Below are 15,770 nucleotides of genomic sequence, written 5' to 3'. Positions count from 1 at the left end.
ACTCAAGAAGCAGGAGCCGAGGGAGAAACTACTACATTGTTTGTGTTTTCAAACTGCAAATATATTTCAATACTATTTTCCATGTTGAGATAATAGACCCTGGATGGTGTTGGCTACCAACAGACATGAGCTTGGTTGGACGCAGTTGTTCAGAAACATACAGCAGAGGTGACATTGGAGAAGCCATACCACTCTCTCCTTGGTGACTTCCCATGCCTTGGAGCTGTGGCTACCTGGAACACCTTAAGTAGATGTCCCTAGAGAGTGGAAATCAAGTGGACTTGAAGGGTGGTAGGGAATTAGTCAAAGCATCTGCTGGATAGTTCAGTGTAAATATTCTGTGGGGAAAGAAACTCTGCAGTTTCTTCCTTTGGCTCATATTTGAGGGTGTTACCTTTGTCCCGGAGAAGCGATCTGTAGGAGGAGGGTATGGTGCTCATTGTTAGTTCAAGTACGGTAGTCTCCCCTTGTGTGTGTGTGTGTGTGTGTGTGTGTGTGTGTGTGAGAGAGAGAGAGACAGAGACAGAGAGACAGACAGAGAGAGACAGACAGAGACAGACAGAGAGAGACAGAGAGACAGAGACAGACAGACAGAGAGAATGAGAATGAATGAATGAATGAATACAGAGGGACATATGCCATCCAGCACTATGACAGAAAGTACTGAGCTGTGGTCCATTCCCTCATGGAACTTGCGGTCCTACCTGAGGAGAAGGATTAAGACAAATGATGGAATCATTGATAATCATGAGGACTTAGAGGGGAAAAAGTGATAAAGAAGATCTTTGAGGATCAGAACTTTATGCATCAAGACAGAATGGACTACATGTCTGATTGTAGGAATGATGTGGCTCCACATCGTGAATAACCAGAGAAATAAAAAAGGCCCCCATTCGTGTACAATGAATCAAAATGCAGTCTGCTATCATGTATAACTAATTGGAACAAATAAAAACAAAAGAGAGAGAGAGAGAGAATGGGCTTCTAACCGCCACACATGCCATTTTGGTGGGGGGAGGATATGTATTCCATCTTTGGAAAAATTATGCAGATTTCAAATTTTGTTTTAATATTAATCTGCCCTGCTCCCCTGACCTTGGTAACCTCCCGGGTAGATCTTTCAGTGACTCCCATGGGTCTCCCGTCTGCCGCGTGTGCTGTGGGTGTTTGTACCTTAGTCAGCAGAGCAGTGATTGGAGTGGTGGCATTTTTGGAGGTCAGTGAATGCATCTCAAAGGTACATTAGTTGGCAAGCAGTGGATGGATGGGGAATGAAAGAGGGGAGGGATAGCAATGGGGATTACAATTCGGAAGGTCCTTCAGGAATTTTGGGAGAAGAACAGGGGTTGAGGAAGGAGAAGGAGGAAAGAAAGAAATCATAACCCATGAAACCCCCAATAAAAACACAGGATCAGCGTTTTCAGTTCCCTGTCTTGCCTAACCTGCAGCCCAGACCTGCAGATGAACAGAGAGGTTCATATGGAAGCCAACGATCAGGTTTACTGCCACCGATTCAATAAATGGCATATCACAACCTGGTCTGTCTGAATCCAAAGTCTATGTTATATTCACGAGTCGTGCTGCCTTTTGGGGTGGAATCATAAATGTGGAATGTTTAGACCCTAAATGTGGTTTCAGATTAGAACTACCAGCCGGTGGCCCCCAGGGCAGTGTCCAGCAGAAAAGTGGAAAGGAGGATTTTTGGTGAGCCAGATAAATTGGGAAAGAGAAAACTACGGCATGGAAAGAGAAAACTACGGCATGGAAAGAGCCAGATGGAAGGTGGTGGGCAGAACCTCCAGTGGGGATGAGAGGAATATCTAAGAAGTAGCATGGAACTCAAGGGAAGGAGTGTTGGTTGGAGAAGTGCAGGTAGCCGGATCAGATGCCAGCTGGAGGCCACGGCCAGAAAGCCCCTTCCCCCAGCAATGACTTTCTAGGTTGGAAGCTGGGCAGAGACAGAAGATTTCTTTTGGAAGACAAATCCTTTCTTTCCCATTTTTGAGAACCTGAGATTTGTTTAACCTAAACCAAGTTTTTTTTTTTTAAATGATTTTTCATTGCTTGTTATTGTTAGCTTTTATTTTTTCAGACTATATAACTGAAAGATTTTGGCACTTACTCTGATAGTGTCTGAAATTAATCACACTATAAAATGCATTTATGGTTGGAAACACATTTTCTGCTTTACTACATCTTGGCCAATTTTGACTGGTTACACTGTTGTGGGGTGGGTGGGGATGAATTCTTCTGTCTTATTTTATTTTTCTATGTATGACATTGTTTCATTAGCTACTGGTGAAGGGATATTTACTACTATCTTTGTTGCAAAAACATAATTTAATGGTCCCTAGTGGGAGCTAGGGCTCTCCCTAGATAATTTCAGAGCAGTTTAAGGTTTTCACCATGTGGCTCCTGAATGGTAGTGTTACCTTCTGAAAGTTCTGGGTGATTTTGGCCTTATGTGATGTTGCTTAATAACAAAGTTAAAATAAAGACAGTTTTCGGTCCTAAAGGTATAGAAACTGAGGAATTTTTTCCCAGTAAATAGGCTTTTACAAGAACAAATATTAATAACAGATTTGGGGACATTTTTTTTTTCCATCAGTGACCCATTTCCATTTCTGAAGAGGTCTCTTGGCACTTGTCAACCCCACCTGAATTTTCCACAGACTGCCTAACTGTGGTTTTTCTTAGATCAGCCCTCTATTTTCTAGACTGGTGGTGTTTACTGTTGGATGGATGTGCAAGATGATTTCATTAGAACACGGAAAGGACACTTCAGAAGTTTTTTTTCCCTCTTTTGCACTTCTGTTTCTACAGAGTATTTGGTTCAAATCAATAATATACTTGCAGATACACAAAAATCGGAGTGTGCATACTTTGTTGGAGCAGGCATTCATATAGGTAATTTATGCATTGATTAAATCAAGAAGTGATGGCATACAGAGATACTGTGTAGGTGGGCATGCTTAGAAACGTTTTATTGAATGGTGATGTTCATGAAGCCAGTGCTTATCAGTGCCCTGGACAGGACTCTGTGCTCATTGATTCCAAGCAGCCTGCTGTCTGCCTCACTAGCTCTGTGTGTGGTCCCATAGATATTACTTGGCAGTGAATGTCAAGGTTTTTTTTTTTTTTTTTTTTTTTTTTTTTTCCAGCTAGTTGCTGTCATACAAGAAACAGATTTGCTTTGTGATTTTATGTATCGGTTTTTCTGCAGGGGAACTTTGATGTATCACTGTTGCAAGCATTCCAGTGACTCCCGCGGAACTGCCTTCATGCTAAAAGAGGCTGATTATCCTCTGTGACTTCAGGGAGGGTCATATGTGTTCTGTATTTGATTTGTTGTTGTTGTTGTTGTATTTTTTTCCTTCTACTTTTAAAAATCCAGCTTGCAACTGCTTCATGTGCTTTTTATTCTCTCCCAATTTGTAATTTGGCTGGGATGAATGTTAGTCATTGTTTAGCCAAAAAGATCTTGCACTAGATTTTGGATGGTGAGATTTGGTTGCTGTTCCATTTTGCCATTCTGTGGGCCAATTCGGTGGTACTTTTGTCTTAATTGAAAAAGGAAGGCCCAGCAGAGAGAACCTCATGACGCTTACCATTAGGATGCATGTGGGTTTTGACTTGAGCAAGGCAAAGCAACGTGGATTTCTTTTCAGATGTAGTTAAGCAAAGTCACTTGCAGACCACCAACTGACTTTTAAACATAAGGAACGGTGAGGGTTGGACTGTGGTTAATCCATTTCTTTCTTGCCTTCGTTCTGACCTCATGCCATGTGTTCCCCTCTCAGTCTCCGCCAGTCTGGTTATTAATGCAACCAGAGCATCACTTGAGATCCGCCTGGTGTCACATAGCTATTGACTTCTCATTTTCCCCCTTATAGAAAGGTTAAGCGATCATCCTTAAATGCTACATTTATTTGAAGTGGCACTTGGGCATGCTTACTTATGCATTCCAATGCATCTCACTCTGACTTGTGCAGGCTTGGAGCATTGCTTACAGTTGACAGTCTTGTTTAAATAATAAGATGGCTCCCAGGGAGTAAGGAGCACAGTGGGTATCCCACAAGGCAAGAGAGTTTTAGAGACTGAACTCAAATCTGACTTACTGTTAACTTTATAGTACCAAACTGGAGTCATCATATTTTATTTTTATACTAAAATTATTGTTGCTGTTGAATGCATTTGTTATTACATGTATTGCTTTGGTCAATGAAAGACGTGGTTACGATAAAACTGGCCTCTCACAAGTTGTTTGATGAGTTTTGTTGTTCTTTGGTTTTGGTTTTGGCTTTTTGAATGTACAGGGATTTGGCTATTATTGGCATCTCTGTTCTGATGTCCTTCCTATCTAAACTTTTTGGGAGCTCCTGTGATCTGGTGTTGGCATCCCCTCCAGATTCATATGTTAGAATCTGGTACTCAGTGTGATGCAATTATTATGGGGTGATGGGAGTCAGGTCTCAAGACCTCCACTTCCGCAAGTGAGATCAGACCATAAAGGAGGCCTGTGAAGCCAGCTTGCCCTTCCCCAGTGAGGATGCAGCCAGAAGGCTCTGCCTGTGAGGAACAGGCCCTCACCAGACACTGAAGCTGTCAGCACATCAGTCTTGGATTTTCTAGTCTCCAGAACCGTGAGCAATACATTCCTGTTGTCAGTCACCCAGTCTGAGGTATTTTTGTTGTAGCAGCCTAAACTAGGACAGGAGAGTAATTTTAAAGTTTTTCTTCCAAAAGAGCTTTTTTTTTTTTTTTTTTTTTAATAGACTAAATACTGGTTATCGCAGAGTTTTGTTTAATGTACAACAGCAGCATGCTTTAAACGTTGCTTTCAGTTCTTTGGAAAAATTAAAAAATTAAAGAAATGAAATACAGGAAAAGGAGAGCCTACCTTTTATTATTTTGGATAACATTGTTTTCATAAAAAGATATTCCAGCCTTCTGAAAGTCTGGAGTAATAACTATTTCCCAGGCAGCGGGTGGGGAGATCCAACACCACAACATAACTTCTCAGCAAAAGTGTGTGTGTGTGTGTGTGTGTGTGTGTGTGTAAAAAGATTAAACAGTAAAAAAGATGCCAAAGTACCAAAGTACTTGATATTTTAAATTTCCTTCAAAATAAATTCAAAATTTGAAGCAAACATCTTGCATTTTAATTTGGTGTCCAGTGGGTTCCAACCCTGTTTCCCTTGTTTTGAGACCATTTGTGGACTGAACACCAGGTATCCTGTAATTTCACTAGTAGTGGATTCTGGCTCTTATAAAACTTCCGAACTAGGGGCTCCATTAGCCCTCAGGGTAAGGGTGTATAATCACCTTCTGATTTTTCGGGTGACAAATGAGGAACTTGGAGGCGACTGGCCTCCTTCTCCCTCCTTCATTCCTAACAGCTATCCACATGCTGGTGATCCCTCCTGTCATTCTCGTTACTACAAGGTACCCATTTGGGCGACCTCATGTGATTAGTTGCAACAAGCTCCACCTTCTCTTCCAAGCCATGCAGTAGGTGGAAACCATATTTGATCTTGTAACTCCCACAATAAAAGCCCATCACCTCTTCCCATTACCCATAGTAACATCTGATTTCTCTTGGAGCATCCATGGCCCCAGACCAGTCTTTTAGCCTTATCAGTTGCAGCTCTTTCCTGCAATTGTCTCTACAGCACTGGGCTGATGGTACTTTCATCCCTCAGTCTTTATTCTTAGCCCTCTCTTCTCTTGGAGTTGTTTTGCCTTTCCTCTCCATAGTATAAATCCCCCTTATCCTTGTTTGTTCCCTTCCATCCTCAAAAGGCAAGTCAAATCCTGATAGCCCTTGACGACCAGGCTCAACTAATAGCTTCTCCTTGTAGAATTGATCTATTTCTTCCACCATTCACTATTGATAAAGCTAGATTGGCCTCTATAGAGGGGATGAGTGACCACCAGTTTCATGGATTTAGGTATCTTAGGAAATGGCCTAATTCCTTATCCTATACTTATTGAGCAGGTGCTCAATAAATGTTTATTAGGCTGAACTGAATGGGCAGCAATTAGGATAGTTCTTATTTAGATACTCTGCTTTACCCAAACAAGTCACAAGCAGTTTTAGCCAGTCATAAATACAACTGTTTAGAAATTATTTTTATTTTGCTTTTATTTCACACAAGGCTATCATTTGTAAGATACACTATTTTATTTCTCACTAGGAAGGAAAGAGAACACTGCTGGTTAAACTAGAATACACCATTATGATTGTGAGAAACATTCAATTCCAGAGATGTTAAAGTGAAAACACAGAGTTCTTAGCATCAATGAAATAAGGAATTACATTGAACTTGTTAGGGCTTGTAGTCTTAATTGTATAACTACCAAGTAACTTGAAGTGATTTCCAAATAAAAAAAATTGAGGTCATTGTGAAAGGTGTCTTGCATTTGGAAATGAGAGTGGAAGGGAGTGTTTTGGGCAAGGCATCCAGGGTGGGACCCAAGGCCTTGGGAACATTCACTACTCTGTCAAAGAGACCTCTGACAGCGTCTTCAAATTTGAGATAGTCCTTCACTTAAATGGAGACTCATAGGTAAAGAATCAAACCTCTCCATTTTGAAAATCCTTGGGAGGAATTCCTTTAAAAAGATTTTTTAAAAAGTCATTTGAATTTCAAGACTCTTGGCTACCTAAAGTGTTTCGGTTATTTCTTGATTAAAATTCTTCCATTAGGTTATGACGTGGACACATATCAAAGTTCAGGGTGCTCACAATACCTGCTTAGCGGTGGCCTTATTCAGGGACATGTGAGAGATTCACTTCTGGGAAGGGCTAGCATGTTTCTAGGATTACACTCACTCAGTGCCTTTTGGTTATTTCGGGAATTGCCAATGGAATAGTCACGCACATATACATACTTAGCCTTTCTTAATCTCTTCTTTTCCTGCATCCCCAAAGCCACAGCCTTGGAGGCCACCTCCTTGGTAGCTGGAGTGCTGATATCTCTCTTTATTCATTTTTCTCTTCAAAGAATCTCACTCTTTGCTGCCAATCCAAGAGCAGCAAGAGCTGAGACCAAAGAAGGAAGGAGTTCATGAGGGAGGATTTTTTCCTGGCCGGCCATTTAGATGCAAAGTGTAAGGGGTCAGTAAAGTGGATTTGTCACCCCTCCCCCACAACTGCAAGCTCTTCAGAGGGTTGGTGGTATTTCCTCCATCCTCTGTGTCACAGGCAATCCCAGACTGCATTGCTCATAGGCCAACGTGCCACACCAGCCTTTTGGGTGTGTGGCCTCACCCAGAGAGTGCTTCCCTGATTCTGGGATGGCCTCCCACTCTAGATAGCAGCTGCAGGCCGTGGTTTGCCACTTGTGGGGAAGTTTGGAGAAGGACATAGTGAATAGTGACCTTGTCTTGTTGGGGATCTCCTGACACCCTGACTGTGTTTGCGAACAATTTCCCCCAAAGCTGCATGGTAAGGGAACTGGTTGAGGGGGGGTCCACATTGTAGGAGTTGGGGACCGTCATGGAATTGTTGGTTGCACTTTCATATATTCAGGTCACCTGGCCAAGTGATCTCAGTGGCAGGGCAGCATGTGCTATGGCCCAGACTCACTTCCTGTGGGTGCCTTTCCACTTGACGCACCTAGGGCCATCTTCTTTAGACTGGGGGCCCCTCTGTCTCCGTGCTGGCTTGAGGCTAGATGTCAGGCTTGGAAAACCAGGGGGAATTAGACTCACGTTCCCTTCCTGGATCTTGGATCTTTGACAGTGAAAGAGAAGCACCTCCCCCACCACCATCCCAGCTGTGTGTCCTGAAAACGTGGTTTCTTCCTGAACATGGTGAAGCTCCTGGGCCCCCAGTGGGGCAGGGGGATGATGAGAGAGAGATCTACCAAGGGAAAGACACCTGGGTGGCCCAATTTTAGAAAATTTGTTGTTGGGCAAAAGTGATTTTAAATGGAAGTCTCTCCTAAACGGAGATGTCTTGAGAACATAACTTTGCTAAGAAGTTTAAGGATTCAATTCTGTGATGTTTTATAGGAGGCATGAAAGCACCTCTAGGAGAGTAGCATCCTCTCCCTCTTTCTCCTTAAGGACACCCAGCTAACCTAGTTCTTTCACTGGGAACGCCCTGGAAATCAAGCTGCAGCTTGGGCACAGCAGTGAAGGACAGAGGTCAGCATTAGAAGCGAGCTACATTCAGCTCTATTTCCATTCTCTTCTGGGATCAAACGCTCCACAGTCTCTCGCAGTGACAACGGGAAGTGCTTTTTTTGATTGTAATTCAAAATCGATAATTTAGGAACCAAGAGCCCAAAGCTGTGATCTGGTCACTGCTCTTGGAGTGTTGGGAGGGATTCTCAAGTGTGCAGTAGCTTCATGGCTTTTAGAAATGGGAATGGGTTTCTGAGAAACCATGTGAGTCTCATGGTGTGTCCACTTCAGCAGGCCAGGGCCTCCCAGGAGCCTAAAGTGTTGGGCTGCAGGGGTATCTGGGGTGGGGGGGGGTTTGGATGGCCAGCTGTGCAGCAGAGCCCTCTGGGACTGGTGGTTTCCAAATTCCCTCGAATGACACTAGTAGGGAACTCTGCAGTGACTGATTTGGTTTTGTAATACTTTGGCAGTCACCGGTTGGAGGTGTCTAAGAGTAGTCGCAAGACGATAAACACCCAGAACTTAGGGAAACTTAGAATCTGAGTGTTTTGGCCTAAAGCCACTTAACATAGTGTGAGCCAGATAGTGAGCTTTCCATAAATGGCAGCTCTCCCTGGGCTGGGGTAGAACACATTACTTCATTTTGAAATGCACTGACTTTACTCGTAAGAAATATGGTAACGTCTGTCCCAGCTGAACTTGATTGAGTATTGCCAAAGATTCACTGCTCTAAAATTAAAACGATTTTAGTAGATAGCTCCCAACTTGTAGCCCGCTTAAAAGTATTGATTCTATAAATATGTGTCTTGCTTAGTTACTTTGGGATACATTGGGTATATTAGGAAGTACTATTGCTGAAAATTAGAGCAATCCGTGGATATGGAAAGTTTGGGGGTTTTGTTTGGCTGCTTGGAGTGTCTGTTTTAACAAACAAACAAACAACAATAACAACAAAAACCCACCAATTGGCCTATAATCAGTTCATTCATGCTTTATGGAATAGGAGTTTGGGGCCCCTTTCTTGGCTCATTCATCTGTGCTGAGAGATCAGTTTTTCTGAGAGTCCTGGCCCTGCCCCAGAGCTGCCAGGGGTCAGGAGGGAAGGTGGACACCTCATCTCTTTGTCTGAGTCTTAGCTGCAGTCTCAGCTTTCCTAAAAGCCAGACAAGCACACCCCGGGGTGGACCTGTCCTTAACCCCAGGTGGGGTGTGGCCATCTGGCAGCTGGACCCACCTCTACTGGAACCAGAGAGCCCCACCTTCTGGTCTCAGTCCTTCCTCTGGATCTGGCACTGTGGATGCAGGGCAGACAGTGCTTCCTGGGAGGCAGCAGCAGCCTGTCCACCCAGCCTTATCCTCTCTTTCCCAGCTTCTGTCCCTGAATTGTAATTTCTTTTTAATCCATTGTCAAAGTTCAGAACATGGTTCATCCTATCACAGTGGCCTCAGGCGGCCACAGTGGAAATTCCCATCTGATCCTAATAGCAAGGACGTGTGTCCTTCTTCTGAGCAGTTTGTGAGGACACTGTGAACTTCGCAGTGAACTTCGCAGTGGTCATCGCATTCCCCATCGGAGGTGGCTGTCACAGGCTTCCTGTCAGTGACCTGGTGTGAGGCTCTACAAGGTGCACACCAGCACCCTTCGTGTCCTTGGTCTTGGTCTTACCTTTGTGATTTTTTTTTTCTCTTTTTTCTAGAAGTAATTTCCTTTATTTTATTTTAAACTATATATCCTTGGAAGTCACTTCGAGTCTTTTCAGAAAGAAAGTAACGTTAAAAGCAGTTAAAAAGACTACATTAATTTTTTAACTTTCTAAAATTTATATTCTGGTGTCCCAGATCCATCCATCCATCTGTCCATACAATCAATACTGATTCAGGAGCTAACTCGAAGACTAAAAACCAAATCATTCTAGTGCTTATTACATATAAAATAAATGTTAAGAATTTTGACCCAAGATCTCTACATCCTCTCTCCCTATTTTAGGTTTTGGGTAGAGGGAAACTACCTGATTCTCATTAATTCACTAATTATGGAACTTTCTTGGGTACTAAAAAAAGACAAATAGGAAAAGAACTAACACACTTATGTAGAATTTTATGGCTGAGGATGCCATAAAGTGATTCTTTAATTTCTTTCTTACAAACATCCTTTCAGGTGGGTGTTAGTAAGGCAGACACTACTACATCCTTTTTTTCCCCGGTGGTTTTCAGAGTGGATCATTTAGTAGCCCAAGATCACATAATTTAGAGAGTGAGAAAGTCTGGTAATTGAACCTGGGTATTTGTGGGACAAGTATAATACACTTTTCTGTATATAATTTGATTTCTGAAACTTGTAAGAACTTAAAAATGGTGTTTTTGAAGATGAAGAAAGAAAAATTCTGGTCTAGCAGACTTTTTTAGGAAAAGCCAGAGATTCGATGCCATGGGCACTTGTTTCTGACACATGTCATGGTTTCATCGTCAGTCATGCCATAGGATTGGATCAGTGGGGCTTCTGAGCCCTATTCTTGCAGGTATTTGAAGGCTGAGATTAGTTTTGGTTATTCCTTTCCCACCAGCATGGTAACACACACTTCCCGGTGAAAGCTGGTCATTTGACACCTGACCCAGAATCTTACTGTATGAGTTGAGAGTGAATCATAGTGATGTTGAGAAACTCGGTCTATTGAGTATTCATGTCATTTTACTGTAAGGCAAGCAGGTGAGTGGTACAGAGGGACTCATGAGCATGGCTCACATGTGTGTGTGTGGGGCGGGGAATGCTGGCAAATTGAGCACACAACATCTTCCAGCCGGGTTAATTAACTCACCATATTCTTTGCTAACAAATTGAAGGCTATTGATTTCATTCAACTTATAACAGATTCATTTTCAATGAAATAAGTGTCATGTTAGCCTCCATAACACTAGCCTACCCCCTAGGACACTCCTCATGTCTTACAAATGTTAAATAACAGCAGAGATAGAAGCTAGCATTGAAAAGAACTGATCATGGGGTACTTGGTGGGGCCTTGGGACCTTAGCTTACCTGCTGCTTGTACAATAATAAATGTGGAGGCCTTTATTTGTCCACCTCATGGATCAGTTCCACAGCCCGGGTCATGGATAAAATTTGTTTCTACCAAAATAACAATAATAATAATATTGATAATAATAAAAGATGCCCATTGATTCAGTGTTGCTTTCCTTTGTGTTTCATAAATAACACTCCATAATGTTAACTTTCCTCTTCCTTTAGTTCTTTTGCTCAAGGACTTGAAGAATATAGATAGAAAAAAAAAATGAAGTCTGGTTGATAGTGTACAAATTGCACCATCAGCCTCTGTGGTGCAGGTGGAAGGACAGCCGCCCGCAGGCCCCTTTGCCAGCAAGAACCCAGCCTTGCAAATTATTGGCAGCTGGCACCGTAATGAGTCCATTTCAATATAAATGGGTTGTTGCTTATTAATTTCTGCCAGTTCGAAGCAATTCAGGGACTGCTTTGAAAATTTGGAAATTTGCAGACAGCCGTTCACAGAGGATGCCCAGGAAAAGGGAATGAACAGGGTAGCCATGGGGGGACTCATGAAAGGGCAAGTTTTGTGGGGGTAATGTTGGGGTATTGCTAGAACTCCTGTTCCTTCCCCTGCAAGCGTGAGTCACTAGCTTCATGGTTAAATAGCACATTTTCCAAGATGAGGAAGGCGCGAAACTTCACTTCTTGTTCTGTTCCGTGTGGATGTATAATTTATTTACTTATTGCCTCTCTCTGCTTCTTTTCTACAAGTGGGCAATTCTCTCCTTGTTCCTACCTTGCTGAAACCACCAGCAAGTGGGTGGCAGTGGCAGGCAGTCCACAGGGGAATGTCCAGTTGGAAAGTAATGAAACGAAGCCATTCACAGAGACCCTCCAGGCCTTTTTGCCTGCCTTTGCATTTCCAATTTCACCTCAAAAGGCAAACTGTTTAAAAACAACAGGAAAAAAGAAAAAAGAATCAAAAAGAGCATTAACCCTGCTTTTTCTGGGAGCCCTCCTTTTCAATTTACTTTTGCTGTTATTTAACAATTGGAATTTTTCCTCTGTGCATATTCTTCATATGAGTTTTCTATGAATGTGATGTTTTCATCTTAAGAAAACATGCATATGACGAGGAGGGCTATGGATTTAAGTTGGTCTCTTTTTTTTTCCCCTGTCTTTCAGTGTTTTCTTCAACTTCCATCTAAATGCAGCTGTAGTTTGAGAATAACTGAGGTTCCTTTGTTGCCTTCCATTTCTCTTTTGAGATTCTTTGAAAAGTAAGAGAGGGTAATCGAAATCACCTGACAGCAACCTGTTTCTGTGATCCAATGTCATCATCTTACAGAAACAGACTAAAATGACCAAATGACTTAGTGTGCAGGGCTAGTTATGACCACCAATGTGGGGATGCTGGCCTTTGTTTATCTATCTGACTAAGCCTGTCACTTTATATCTGTAGCTAAATGTTGCATCCTCTGATTTCAGGTTTTTGGGGCAACTTTGTGTTCCATTGCACCCCAGGTTGATGTGGGATAATTAATGCAGATGATCTTGATGGGAGATGCCCATTTCCTTTTTTTCTGGCTGACCATTCCCTTCTGTTTTTTTCTGTCCCCTCTGACCCTCTCCTCTCCAGGTTTTTGGCACATTCTCCCAGACTCAGATGAGATCCTGATGGCCACGGAGCAGGAGGGCAGGTGCTGACACCTTCCCAGCCCCAGCCCCAACCACCGACATCATTTCCAACATCAATATCTAAATGCCACAGTGCTCTTGGGGCAAGTTGGGCTGGGGACCACTGTTGCCTTTTAAGGTAAGTTTGCCTGTGTGGATTTGAGCCTCTGTGTGTCTGCACCAAGTAGAACTGCTGCAAAGGCGGTGGGACAGTTGCATTTTTATCACAGTCGAACTTGCTGTGTTGTATGTAGCTCATGGGAAAAAGAATTTGGAATCGCTTCCTTGGATTAGGGTTACACCCATCCAACAAAGCAAAAGCATTAGACTTAAAACAAAACAAGGAAAAGACCAAGCAGGTACCTATGAGATCTTTTATTCCCCTGTGAATTGCCCTCGGGATCTTTTATCCCTGAGTTTCACCATCTTTATATTGGATTATGTTTGAAAAAGGCAAACCTAGCTTCAAAATCCAGCCTCAGAACAAGGATATATTTTGTTTCTGCTTTGGATAATCTTTAAAAAGCACAAATAAGCCTTCAAAATAATAATCTTTTCTAAATCAAAGATCATCTTTTATTTGTTGCAAAACTTTCTTGTTTAGTCTCTTGGGTTAGAGGTATTTGTGTGTGACTTGGCAAAACTCTATTCATGGGTTGTAACGATTTAGCAAAAACTTTCAGAACTTAGTCTCAGTTTAATCTTAGCTCTTTCCCCCTCTGCTTCAAGCGCAACATCCAGTAGGGAAAAAACAGGCTTGAAACCAAGACCTCCCACTAGAATCTAATTTTAAATTTGCAATCTGTTGTCTTGTGATTTTTGCTTCAAATTTAACTTTGAAATAAATACATTCCATCCTTTCTCCTGCAGCTTCAGAGGTCTGTTTTCAAGTCAGAGAAGGGTAATGATTACATTTATTTTAATAGGTTTTTAAATACCTCAGGGGAATGAAAACTGATGTTATTAATAATTATATCTTAGATACATCATAACATGCCTTATGGTTGGATCTCACTATCTTTACCAGCAACAGAGAAACCTTGACTTCATGCTTAACTTTTGTGTTGAATATGCTATGAGTTGGATTATCTGGCTTAGCACTGGAATCTTACGTTTTTTATATTTGGAGTTCCCTTGTTTTAAGGCAATCTCAATGATGAAAAGTCCTCCCCCAAATTAAAAGTTAAGGAAATTTAGGTTATAAATATGATGATAAGACCTGGTCTCTGCCACAGGAAGATTATAATAAAACAGGAAGGGTCAAGGTCACCCTGCCACGGATGCAATGAGAGGAGGTCAAACAAAGTGCCATTGTATTCTTGAAATAAAGGCTGTAGCTTAGTGGCAGAGCGATCACCTAGCACAGGTGAGGCCCTGGGTTTGATCCTCAGCAACGTATAAAAAGTAAACAAATAAAATAAAGGCATTTTGTTCATCTACAACTAAAAAAACAAATTGAAAATATTAAAAAATAAGGGATTAATTCTAAGCCAGATCGTGTATTCTTTATCTTAGGTACTTTCCCCAGGCCATCTGTCTGGAGTTTGGGTTTGGTGACACTCCTTCATAGCTGTGGGCATAGTGCCTACATCCTTACTCTCTTTAATGGGCCAAAACAAACAAACAAGCAAAAAAAAAACAAATTCTGTGACTCAAAACCTGTTAACATGTTTTGCTTTTTTTTTTTTTTTTTCTTTCCTGAAAAAAATGAATTGCTTGTTTGGTATAGGATCTTTAGAAATTTTTTTTAAAAAGAAAGTATTGTGAAAATTGAAATGACCCAAAAGCACTTTATCCAGAATAGTCACTTTAAAACTTTTTTTCATTGCATGTGTAGGTACGGGAAATATTTACTTATTCAAAATTTAACCTGCTTTGAGATTCGTATCTTGGAAATGCACCTCAAATGTAGGTTTTCACTTGTTGATAGGAGAAATTTTGCTCCACTGATGTTGGATCTCAATGGCAAGATCATCTTTTTCATTATTTGCTCTCAAATACGGCAAGTATTGGTCCGAAGACCCACAGGCTGGCCTTTGGTCATGGGGACCGCTCCTGTTCCTCTGCTGTGGTGTGGAGCATCCTCCTGTGTCTGCTAGGGCTGCCACTGGAATCTCGGGTGTCTTTAGAGAATTAGACATTCTAAGCCATAAAAATATTAATTGTAACCTCCTTAGTCCTCAAGGTGATGCAGTTATTTCCAGATTCCATTCTATTTTTTTTTTCTTTTCCTCCCGCTTCTCCCCCTCAACAATCTGCTCTTGTTGGAGGATTTTCCTTTGCTCTCTGTGCCTGCAACTTTGACCTGTGAGGTGGCTTTCTATTTATTGGGATGTTTTCTCATGCAGTACTGAGAAAATATAACATTAGATTGATTTGGAAAATGTAGCACACATGTTACATCTGGGATCGTATATGGTTTACCTTTTTATTCCCTAATATAAATGATAGCTCAAACTTTTCCAAGTTCAAGTCTTTTTTGTAGGAGGGAACATTCCATCATGGCTAATAGATTCCCAAATGATTTTCTTAAGTTAAGAAAAGGCCTATGGGCTCATATACAGGCTTCTACTTATGACCCAAACTTTGTATGTTACCTTTCTTTTTCATATGTGTTCTGTTTCTCTACTCATGCGTCATCATTGACATTCACAATGATCTTCATAGACATTGCAAGCAGTTAAGTGTTTCATTTATTTCAAGAGTGTTTACCTTTATTCAGGGAGCACAGTTATAACAACTGCTTTAAAAGTCTGTGTTGATAATTCCATTTCTAGGCCACTTTGGAGTTGGCTTCTACTGTCTTTATCCTTGGGAATTGATTAAATTTTCTTGGTTTTTTGAAATGCTTCGTGAACATTTCAAATACTATGTCATGGGACTCCAGGTCTGGTTAAAACCACCTGGACAATATTGATCTCATTGTTTTTATTTTTGTAGGCATTCCACCCACCTGGGT

At 41.6% G+C, this 15,770-nt stretch overlaps 1 protein-coding gene across 3 annotated transcripts in view; it reads left to right on the top strand.

Annotated features, from left to right (window-relative positions):
- Nucleotides 1-15,770, top strand: part of TIAM1 (TIAM Rac1 associated GEF 1) — a 366,345-nt gene that overhangs the window by 220,069 nt on the left and 130,506 nt on the right. For all 3 annotated transcript variants that reach the window (XM_081302880.1, XM_081302878.1, XM_081302879.1), the window contains one exon: nucleotides 12,774-12,950. The gene's annotated coding sequence lies outside the window, so the exon portion shown is untranslated. The remainder of the gene's footprint in view (nucleotides 1-12,773; nucleotides 12,951-15,770) is intronic.

Source organism: Spermophilus citellus (assembly GCF_964194105.1).
Source record: "Spermophilus citellus genome assembly, chromosome: 7".
In the NCBI taxonomy this organism is placed as follows: domain Eukaryota; kingdom Metazoa; phylum Chordata; class Mammalia; order Rodentia; family Sciuridae; genus Spermophilus; species Spermophilus citellus.
This window is presented reverse-complemented; position numbering and strand designations above follow the sequence as displayed.